At 42.6% G+C, this 11,947-nt stretch overlaps 3 pseudogenes; 2 read left to right on the top strand and 1 right to left on the bottom strand.

Annotated features, from left to right (window-relative positions):
- The first annotated feature begins 413 nt into the window (after positions 1-413).
- LOC116356259 (uncharacterized) lies at positions 414-532 on the top strand (annotated as a pseudogene).
- Positions 533-790: 258 nt separating this feature from the next.
- On the top strand, positions 791-909 carry LOC116356248 (uncharacterized; annotated as a pseudogene).
- A 3,943-nt stretch (positions 910-4,852) lies between these two features.
- LOC116356265 (uncharacterized) lies at positions 4,853-4,961 on the bottom strand (annotated as a pseudogene).
- Positions 4,962-11,947: the final 6,986 nt, after the last annotated feature.

Here is an 11,947-nt window from a genome sequence, read left to right on the forward strand (position 1 = left end):
ATGATATGGGACCAAATACTAAACTTTTTACTACTTTAATACACATAAATGAATTTGTCATTTTGGCCCCATAAATTGAGAGGGGGGAGGCCTATGTACAAAAACTGCTGATATTTCTAAACGGTTCAAATTATAGTAGACAGTCTGCACTTTAATGTCATAGTCACTATTTGATTTCTACTTTTGGAGTACAAAAGAAAAAAATACTGTCTCAATAATTATGGAGGACACTGTAGGTTAGTCTCATTAACCCTGTAGGTTAGTCTCATTAACCCTGTAGGTTAGTCCCATTAACCCTGTAGGTTAGTCTCATTAACACTGTAGGTTAAGATGCTTATCTAAATGGTGAAAATGCAACAGCTGTTAATCAGACTCACTTTGACTTTATATAGTGCACCAAGAGACAGCTTGTTGCTTATGACCGTACCGGCCTGAGTACGCCTGATCTCGTTTGATCTCGGAAGCTAAGCAGGGTTGGGCCTGGTTAGTTCTTGGATGTGAGACTGCCTGGGAATACCAGGTGCTGTAAGCTTTTTGTCACTGCCTTGTGGAATTTCAACTCTGTCCGTTTTCTCCCACAAGGCTGAAATATGTGCCCTCGCTTTGAAATAAGTAAGCAAGGTTAGTTTGTATTTCATCCAACTATCTGTGCTACAAATTATGGCTCCAGTATATGCAATTTCTTCCACTTTTTGAGTGACACAAAGATGCTTATCTAAATGGTGAAAATGCAACAGCTGTTAATCAGACTCACTTTGAATTTATATAGTGCACCAAGAGATACCTCCTCGCTTACGACCATACTGGCCTGAGTACTCCTGATCTCGTCTGATCTCGGGAGTTAAACAGGGTCGGGCCTGGTTAGTACTTGGATGGGAGTCCCCCTGGGAATACCAGGTGCTGTAAGCTTTTTGTCACTGCCTTGTGGAATTTCAACGATTTGTCCGTTTTCTCCCACAAGGCTGAAATATCAAATCAAATCAAATTTATTTATATAGCCCTTCGTACATCAGCTGATATCTCAAAGTGCTGTACAGAAACCCAGCCTAAAACCCCAAACAGCAAGCAATGCAGGTGTAGAAGCACGGTGGCTAGGAAAAACTCCCTAGAAAGGCCAAAACCTATGAAGAAACCTAGAGAGGAACCAGGCTATGTGGGGTGGCCAGTCCCCTTCTGGCTGTGCCGGGTGGAGATTATAACAGAACATGGCCAAGATGTTCAAATGTTCATAAATGACCAGCATGGTCGAATAATAATAAGGCAGAACAGTTTAAACTGGAGCAGCAGCACAGTCAGGTGGAAGTTGAAACTGGAGCAGCAGCATGGCCAGGTGGACTGGGGACAGCAAGGAGTCATCATGTCAGGTAGTCCTGGGGCATGGTCCTAGGGCTCAGGTCAGTTGAAACTGGAACAGCAGCATGGCCAGGTGGACTGGGGACAGCAAGGAGTCATCATGTCAGGTAGTCCTGGGGCATGGTCCTAGGGCTCAGGTCCTCCGAGAGAGAGAAAGAAAGAAGGAGAGAATTAGAGAACGCACACTTAGATTCACACAGGACACCGAATAGGACAGGAGAAGTACTCCAGATATAACAAACTGACCCCAGCCCCCCGACACAAACTACTGCAGCATAAATACTGGAGGCTGAGACAAATATGTGCCCTCGCTTTGAAATAAGTAAGCAAGGTTAGTTTGTATTTCATCCAACAATCTGTGCTACATATTATGGCTACAGGATATGCAATTTCTTCCACTTTTTGAGTGACACAAAGATGCTTATCTAAATGAAAATGCAACATCTGTTAACCCTTCGAAACAGCCCCTATGTCCATTTTAAGGCACATCCGTTTGGCACAGGAAGCTGAACGTGAACACATATCCTCATTGGGGTATGCTTTTACAGAATCCTGAGTTTTAAGTCTATACGTTAAGAACTGACTGATTTACACAAGGTTGAATTCACTATTTCTATCAAACATCAGTTTGGGTATGGAAAAACACTTTTAGGGTGATTTTAACCACTTCCGGTTTCTTCAGGAAGCTTAGAATCGACACAGGTAGACCTCATAGTGGCCTGATGTATTGTCATCGAAGACAGGTTCACAGGGCAATATTAACCCACATAGGCTCTAGGTTGAATTTTGGGGAGCAGTCAATGTATTCCTATAATGGATCCCATGCAGCGACCCCAAAAAACGACTCCGAAAAAGAGGGAAACGAGGCGGTCTTCTGGTCAGACTCCGGAGACGGGCACATCGTGCACCACTCCCTAGCATTCTTCTCGCCAATGTCCAGTCTCTTGACAACAAGGTTAATGAAATCCGAGCAAGGGTAGCATTCCAGAGGGACATCAGAGACTAACGTTCTTTGCTTCACAGAAACATGGCTCACTTGATCCTCAACACTGGGGCCCCACAAGGGTGCGTTCTGAGCCCTCTCCTGTACTCCCTGTTCACCCACGACTGCGTGGCCACGCACGCCTCCAACTCAATCATCAAGTTTGCGGACGACACAACAGTGGTAAGCTTGATTACCAACAACGACGAGACTGCCTACAGGGAGGAGGTGAGGGCCCTTGGAGTGTGGTGCCAGGAAAATAACCTCACACTCAACGTCAACAAAACTAAGGAGATGATTGTGGACTTCAGGAAACAGCAGAGGGAACACCCCCCTATCCACATCGAGGGAACAGTAGTGGAGAGGGTAGCAAGTTTTAAGTTCATCGGCATACATATCACAGACAAACTGAATTGGTCCACTCACACAGACAGCATCGTGAAGCACCTCAGGAGGCTGAAGAAATTCGGCTTGTCACCAAAAGCACTCACAAACTTCTACAGATGCACAATCGAGAGCATCCTGGCGGGCTGTATCACCACCTGGTACGGCAACTGCTCCGCCCACAACCGTAAGGCTCTCCAGAGGGTAGTGAGGTCTGCACAACGCATCACCGGGGGCAAACTACCTGCCCTCCAGGACACCTACACCACCCGATGTTACAGGAAGGCCATAAAGATCATCAAGGACATCAACCACCCGAGCCACTGCCTGTTCACCCCGCTATCATCCAGAAGGCGAGGTCAGTACAGGTGCATCAAAGCTGGGACGAGAGACTGAAAAACAGCTTCTATCTCAAGGCCATCAGACTGTTAAACAGCCACCACTAACATTGAGTGGCTGCTGCCAACACACTGACACTGACACTGACTCAACTCCAGCCACTTTAATAATGGGAATTGATGGGAAATTATGTAAATATATCACTAGCCACTTTAAACAATGCTACCTTATATAATGTTACTTTCCCTACATTATTCATCTCATATGCATACGTATATACTGTACTCTATATCATCGACTGCATCCTTATGTAATACATGTATCACTAGCCACTTTAACTATGCCACTTTGTTTACCTACTCATCTCATATGTATATACTGTACTCGATACCATCTACTGTATCTTGCCTATGCTGCTCTGTACCATCACTCATTCATATATCCTTATGTACATATTCTTTATCCCCTTACACTGTGTATAAGACAGTAGTTTTGGAATTGTTAGTTAGATTACTTGTTGGTTATCACTGCATTGTCGGAACTAGAAGCACAAGCATTTCGCTACACTCGCATTAACATCTGCTAACCATGTGTATGTGACAAATAAAATTTAATTTGATTTGATTTGATTTATAAGGAGAGACCAAAAAACCCTGATTTACTGTTAAGGGTTAGTGCCACACGGTCAAGGTTTGCACAGATCGGGAGGACCTCAGGAATGTACCTGAGGTCGAATTATGCTTCTCACCCTAACGGTTCTCTCACTGTCACCCAAAAGCAAATGAGATTTAGGGCCACGAAATGATTTAGGTCCACGAAATCCTGAGTTTTAAGCCTTTATGTTAAGAATTGACTGATCTACACAGGGTTGAATGCAGTGATTTTCAAAATTGCAGGTTATGTATATCAAAACACTTTTAGGGTGAATTTAATCACTTCCAGTTGCTTCAGGAAGCTTAGAATCAACACAGGTAGACCTCATAGTGGCCTGATGGATTGTCATCGAAGACAGGTTCATACGGCATTCATAACCCACATAGGCTCTAGGTTGAATTTAGGGTTGCAGGCAATGTATTCCTATGGGGAGAGAAGTCAGTGAAAAATGTTTGATGTAGAGACCTTCTTTAACTGTTAAGGGTTAATGCTACACGGTCAAGGTTAGGCTTGCACAGATCGGGAGGATCTCAAGAATGTACCTGAGGTCGAATTATGCTTCTCACCCTAACGGTTCTCTCACTGTCACCCAAAAGCAAATGAGATTTAGGGCCAGGCTTCATTTTGGGCCTACTTTTTCTCATGGTCGCTGTGCTAAGACCGAGCGAGCTACGGTCAAGCGGGGCATCTCGTTGAACTCGGCACAGCCTAGAGATTATGGTAATAACATTGCAGGATCTGTGTGTCTTTAAGCACCGCACTTTGTCACTCCATCCTTGCTGTGTGTGTGTGAGAGAGAGCTTTTCTTTGACATCTGTTGGGAAAATTTTGTTGTGGACATAGAACATCTAATCGTGTTTTTTTTTGGGGGGGGGGGGGGCAATCAGTCAAAACATTAAAGGGGATTTTACAGGGCCCTAATGGACTACAGACATTGACAGTCTCCTAGCCTAAAAACAAATGCTGAATGCACTGCCTAGATTTTGAGGTAAAAGCATTGTCCATTATTTGATTTGATCAGGGCAGGGAAGCACTAACAAACTGCATTTAGTCCAATAAAAAGACACAACATTATTAAGGTGATAAATAAAAGGGAGTTGCTCCACGCATGACAAAAAAGAACCCTCTGCTGGAGCAAAATGCTTACAGCCCCTCGTATTCCCAGGCGGTCTCCCATCCAAGTACTAACCAGGCCCGACCCAGCTTAGTTTCCGAGATTGGGCGTATTCAGGCTGGTATGGCCGTAAGCGAAAGGCAATCTCTTGGTCCACTATATAAAGTCAACGTGTCGCTTACTCTTAGGGGGACAGAGAAATGTCCACCTTGTGACACACACTGAAAAGCTCAAACCTTGCTTGCATTTCCAGACAATATATTTCACTCTCGTGGGGGGGGAAAAAGAGGGCATATCCTAGGTTCATACTTATGACAACTTCATGGACTAGGGCCCTATAAAATAGAGCGCGCCCACACGGAATCACGAAATACAGACATTAAACCGAAATTCAACCATATTCAAAAATGCCTTGAACTAAAGTAGGAAATCAACTCAATCCCTTCAACTTGTTAGAAAATCCATTCATTTGCCCAAGTGAATCATAAGACATGAACAAAATGCATGAGTGATTCGTATTTCCACGCAACTTTCAGAAACTGCACAGGACTGCCCAGTTTCCGTACGCATGCGTGCAGAGCGCAAAGTGGCCTATACAAGCCTGTCAGAATTATATCATGATTATTTGCAGCAATCCAGTGGCCATTTGTTTTGCAAACTCCGCAATCACACCGCTTAACCAAACAAAGGTCTCTTCCTGGCGCACACTTGCCTTTATAAAGGGTAACAACACCCCAAAATCGACATGTCTTCCGTTTTTCCAGACCTCAAAAGTGGTTCCCTGCTAGGGTTTTAAACGTTGTCGTGGACATAGAACATCCAATCGTGTTATATTTCTATTAAAAAGGTGTACGAGCGAAAACCTGCAGAAGCAGAGACAAACGGTCGACGGGGAAATGCTAACAGAGAATAGGGGGATTTTTTGGGGGGGATCAGGCAAAAGGGATTTTACAAGAACATTAGCTAGTTAAATAAGGTTAGCAAGATGCTGCTACACTTAACCGTGGTATTTGTTCATGTTTAGCAACTCCCAATTAGCGCATTCCTCTAGGACAGGAAATTCCATTGAAAGTGGCATCAACTTCTGGGGATCCTGTCAACTGATCCTATTCAGTTTTAAACATCCATGCTGCACAGGCATCTGAACAATCCTTTAGGTTTAGTGCAATAACTGTTTTAAACACAAGAGGTCACTTGTGCCTGAATTCAACCCAAAACCAACAACTATTTATTCAGTCAGTGTTAAGAGCAGTTGTTTGAAACCAATCAGAAAGGCAAGCCAAGCTTGCCAGCCGCTCTTGATTTCCATTTGACTGACCATCAGTTTGGCACAACACTGAACTCTAGCCAACCAAAAGGATAACATTGAGTAAAAAGGTGTAGGTAATGCCAACATTAACCTTTTCACACACACACACACACACACACACACACACACACACACACACACACACACACACACACACACGAGTTCCAAATATCTTCAACAGTCGCCCCAGTGGGAGTTGATTTTATGCTCGTGATGTCAGAATGCACTCACCGTTCCAACATGTGGACATTTAACCCGCGCTGACCTCAGACCAAGGCACACTACCTGCTAATTTTCTAGAAGCCGTTTCAACTTCTAATTTTGCCTCATTCATTCACAAAAGTAGCCCATTTCACGGTTGCAGACCATTTCTATTTGAGAATTTAATGAGCCGGACAAACTTTCCTTCAAAAGAAAGCCCAAGCACTTCCCCAGATCAAGTATACAGTCCTTGCACATTTATTGCCTTCCTTACAAATAACTGTGGACATGCGTGTATTCCTATCAAAGTGCCTTATTTTCTGTGTCACGTGTTGTCATTTCTACTGTAGAGTACCGTAAGTATAATGTGCTTAGCGTTTTATTCATGCGTTCTGATTCTTGCCTAGATTGTAATGGACACGTGTGTAAAACACTTGAAGGTGGTACTGAATATGAGCTAACACCATACAATGCAGTCGGGTTATCACGTAAGCGTCTGTCTGAAGTCGTTAGTTGATTTGAACACGGCATCAGAGTGTAAACTATGGTACCTCAGGGTTGCCAGATCAGACCCCCTTTCCAGGGATATTTAGCTTAGAAAAACTGTCTGCCCCTCCATTTATTGTTGATAAATCCCCAGATCTTATTAATATTTCCTGCATCATCCTCTCCATAATACCTTCCCCCAAGGACTTCACCTCCCAAAATGGATTGAGCTATATCTTGCAACTCTGTTTAGCTTTCGTGCTAAGGTTGTATTGGCTTTTTGATTAGTTAACTGTAAACTACTTGTCATGTGTACGCCGTAACAAGTACAAAGATTTGTCACATGCTGAAGTGGCCAAACTAAGTTATTAAGACCTCAGGAAATGGGCGCAGTGAACGGCATTCTGGGATTAGGGAGTTCTTGCTTGACAAACATGGCTGCCATATTTTCTAAACTAGATTTACATGTTCCAATGGTACGCTGCAGGGACCACTCAGTGATAACAAGCATGTGATCGTACGCGCCAGACTCTCCCATAAGTGTTAAATTGGGTGGAGATCTGGTGACAGACCGCACATGGCTCAAACCATTGTGACCACTCATTACCTATGGATGTAATAATAAATAACACCCTATAACAGCTAATAGCTACAATTGTGATGCATAATGCACTCATACAGCATGAATTGTTGATAAACTATGTAGTAGAGGGGAATTGCTTATTACAGTCTACAGAAGCAAACAGTCCATAAATACACAGTACCCATCACCTCAGGGTAATAGTCATTTTACCTTCCTGGTGGTGCCACAGGAGTTCACAGTGAAGTGGAAGTAGGCAAAGCGATCGTCACTGTAGGTGGGACCACAGGCGGGGTCGCTCAGGGTCAGCTGACCGGGGTTCAGACCGGGAGCAGACTCCACCTTCATCTCCAGCGCAGTCATCGTTCCGTTAGAGAAACACTCTTGGAGGTGGGGGAGCAAAAGACAGGTAGCCATCAGACCTGGGTTCTGTATTTGTTACACTTTATTGAGCTTGCCGAGCACAGTAGAACCAATGGAATAGCACCAAATGTGCAAACCATGCCCATCTGGTTCTCCAGATTGAATTGAAGAATACACCTGAAGTCATAAAATGTCTAACTAGTCATTTGTTATGCTAACTATCTAGCAAGAGGTTGCATAGCAACATCATCAACTTCCGGTTGACAGGTGAAGAGCTAGTACACGCGACTGAAAGCATACTGTTCGTTTACAGGTTGGAACAACCTATTTCGTATGTTTTTGCGGTCCTTTTTTGGAACCCTATAAGCTTAAATGTTGCGGCATCCTGCAGCACATCTTGCGTGGTTCCGCATAATTCTATGGCACGTTATTTAAGTGTCAGCCAAGATGCAATTTACCACTCATCACTGATCCTTTCACCTTCATCCATCTCAGACGTACTCTCATCTGGGCTACCTGCACAGCCTACCTCATTACAGATGTGCAGATCCACCAACCAAACGCACCACTACATTCACTTCCGAAACCGAATGTTTTGATCGAACACAACATTTTTTAAATAATAATAATTCAATGTCCAAAGTCAGATTCCGCACTCATCTGGTACGTTGTGATTCAAACTGTAGCCCAAATGAGCGTGCTCTGGTATCAATGCTCATCGGGAGAAGTCCTCAACTTCAAAACGTTGTTTTCTACAGCAAAGCTGGCTTACCTTACGTATTCACTACTGCACTTGTTTATTGCAATTGAATGGTAAAAACACATCCAAGAAACACCCACATCAAACCACACCCCCAAGACAATTCTTGTTTGCCTTCAGTCATGGCCGCTAGCATTTCTTAATGAGCATTGATGAAAAACAAGAGCTGTGCTCGAATACCCACACTAACATACTGTATACTACATACTTAATGAGTATATACTGAATACTATATATTATTAGTTCATTTTAGTATACTGTAAATGAACAGTATGCTTTCAATTGCGCGTTCTAGCTTTTTACTTGTCTACCGGAGGGTGATGCTGTTGCTATGCAACCTCTTGCTAGCTATCTAGAATAACAAATGACTGGTTAGACATTATACGACTTCGGGTGTGTTCTTAAATTCAATCAGGAGTTCCAGAATGCACTCATGAATTCAGAGCTTTGTCAGATTGTCTGTTTGTAAATTCAGAGCAGAGTAGACAGCCAGAGCGAATTTACGAAAGCACCCGAATGTCCATTGAGAACGCACAATGACTATACCATTTAGCTAAGCTCAGAATGACGGGAATAATCACGTCAAACATTGGGTAGTTAGTTAGATAGCCTATAGTTATTATACTGTCAAGTTTTATCTATAAGTAGCCAACTAACGTTAGGTATCTAGCTAACAACATACCGGTACATACTGCTGTACTGATACGCTATGTGGTTCGTAAGACCAGTGTAGCTAACAAATTGTCAGCCAATATAACGTGTAAGTTAACTTATTTAAAAAGTAATTACTTTATTACATTGCTCAACATTTTCTTAATATTTGTCATAATTAGTTAAAGCAATGAATTTGTATCCGCTCTCGTTGTACTTCGACTGCATATCTTCCGCCATTTTCAACAAACCTGGAAATTTCCCATTTCCTGAAGAATTGCATTATTGGCCCTAAAGTACGGAAACAGTGTCCTCTTCGTGTATTCCTCATACTTTGGCGAATTTATTACGACATCCTGGAACATTTGGCATACTAAATATATCCATAGTATTTTTTTATTTCTATTTTATTTCACCTTCATTTAACCAGTTAGGCTAGTTGAGAACAAGCTCTCATTTACAACTGCAACCTGGCCAAGATAAAGCAAAGCAGTTCGACACATACAACAACACAGAGTTACAGATGGAATAAACAAACATACAGTCAATAATACAGTAGAAAAAGTCTATATACAGTGTGTGCAAATAAGGAAAGGATAAGGGAGGTAAGGCAATAAATAGGCCATGGTGGCGAAGCAATTACAATATAGCAATTAAACACTGGAATGGTAGATGTGCAGAAGATGAATGTGCAAGTAGAGATACTGGGGTGCAAAGGAGCAAGATAAATAAATAAATACAGCAAGGGGATGAGGTAGTTGGATGGGCTATTTACAGATGGGCTATGTACAGGTGCAGTGATCTGTGAGCTGTTCTGACAGCTGGTGCTTAAAGCTTAGTGAGGGAGATCTGAGTCTCCAGCTTCAGTGATTTTTGCAGTTTGTTCCAGTCATTTGCAGCAGAGAACTGGAAGTAAAGGCGGCCAAAGGAAAAATTGGCTTTGGGGGTGACCAGTGAGATTCTCCTGTTGGAGCTTGTGCTATGGGTCGGCGCTGCTAAGGTGACCAGTGAGATGAGATAAGGCGGGGCTTTACCTAGCTTTACCTAGCAGAGACTTGTAGATGACCTGGAGCCAGTGGGTTTGGCGACGAGTATGAAGCGAGGGCCAGCCAACGAGAGCATATAGGTTGCAGTGGTGGGTAGTAAATGGGGCTTTTGGATTGGAGATGCTTAATGTGAGTCTGGAAGGAGAGTTTACAGTCTAACCAGACACCTAGGTATTTGTAGTCCACATATTCTAAGTCAGAACCGTCCAGAGTAGTGATGCTGGACGGGCGTACAGGTGCGGGCAGCGATCGGTTGAAGAGCATGCATTTAGTTTTACTTGCATTTAAGAGCAGTTGGAGGCCACGGAAGGAGAGTTGTATGGCATTGAAGCTCATCTGGAGGTTAGTTAACACAGTGTCCAAAGAAGGGCCAGAGGTATACAGGTATACTATGATATATTTATACAGGTATACTATGACCAATAAGCATACTAAATACTCAATTCATGTCACAAACAGTACAGTTAGTACGAGTATTCGAACACAGCTAAGGCCAAATGAGGAAGTGCAGTCACCTTTTAATCCTGAATGACAATTGTCTTGCCTCATTGTGACGTAGAAGTCCGTCACTGGCCGCGGGCAGCATTTGGTTCTTATATATACACATATTCATCACTCCTCCCTGCGCCATTATACCATAAGTTAACAATGTGGGTCGACACACAATTTAACTTCTGTCTTGGTGCATGCATTTCACATTTGTCAATGTTTATATTTGAGAGATACAATAATTATTATACTTATCAATGTTGTGGATGAGCGCATTGTTTGTTTGTTCTGTTCCTCTCTCTCCATCTCTGTAGCTTCTGGGTATGCTGGAAAAGGACCCGAGCTAAGGGAATTGGGTTGGCTTTATAGTGCCTGTCCCAAATGGCTCATTAATGCATATGGGCATATTGAACGATATTGTCAGTAGTGATGTAATGTTGTAAATGTTATGTTGTGATATTGTTTAAAACCGTGTTGCAATGTATATCCTTTAGTATGTTTAGTTCATGGAAAATGTAGGTTTGTATTGTTAATTGATTAATTAATTAGGGTTAATTGTTCTGAGGGGAGGGGCTAGCCCTACAAAAGGAGCCTCTCTCCAGTCAGAGAGGGGGATTTTTTGGATTGAGCTGTGGATGGGGCAGCATTGTTGTTAAGCTGTCCCATAAGGTAGACGTTGATGGCAGTACTGTTGTTTTCTGTTCCGGAATCACTTGTAAATAAACACCTTTGCACAGAAGAACTTTTGCGGTTCCGCCATCTTTTTATTTTTATAGAGGTTAGGATATCCAGTTTAGCCATCTGGCCTACTCTACGTGACACTCATAGAGATAGATAAATCTTCTTAGGGCTGATCGATATGACAACAGCCAGTGAAAGTGCAGGGCGCCAAATTCAAAAGAACAGAAATCTCATAATTAAAATTCCTCAGACATACAAGTATTTCACACCATTTTAAAAATACACTTCTTGTTAATGCCACCACAGTGCCCGATTTCAAATAGGCTTTACGGCAAAAGCACCACAAACGATTATGTTTGGTCAGAGACAAGTCACAGAAAAACATACTCATTTTTCCAGCCAAAGAGAGGAGTCACAAAAATCAGAAATAGAGATAAAATTAATCACTAACCTTTGATGATCTTCATCAGATGACACTCATAGGACTTCATGTTACACAATACATGTATGTTTTGTTCGATAAAGTTCATATGTATATCAAAAGAATCTCAGTAT

The sequence above is a fragment of the Oncorhynchus kisutch genome, linkage group LG21 (assembly GCF_002021735.2).
Source record: "Oncorhynchus kisutch isolate 150728-3 linkage group LG21, Okis_V2, whole genome shotgun sequence".
In the NCBI taxonomy this organism is placed as follows: Eukaryota; Metazoa; Chordata; class Actinopteri; order Salmoniformes; family Salmonidae; genus Oncorhynchus; species Oncorhynchus kisutch.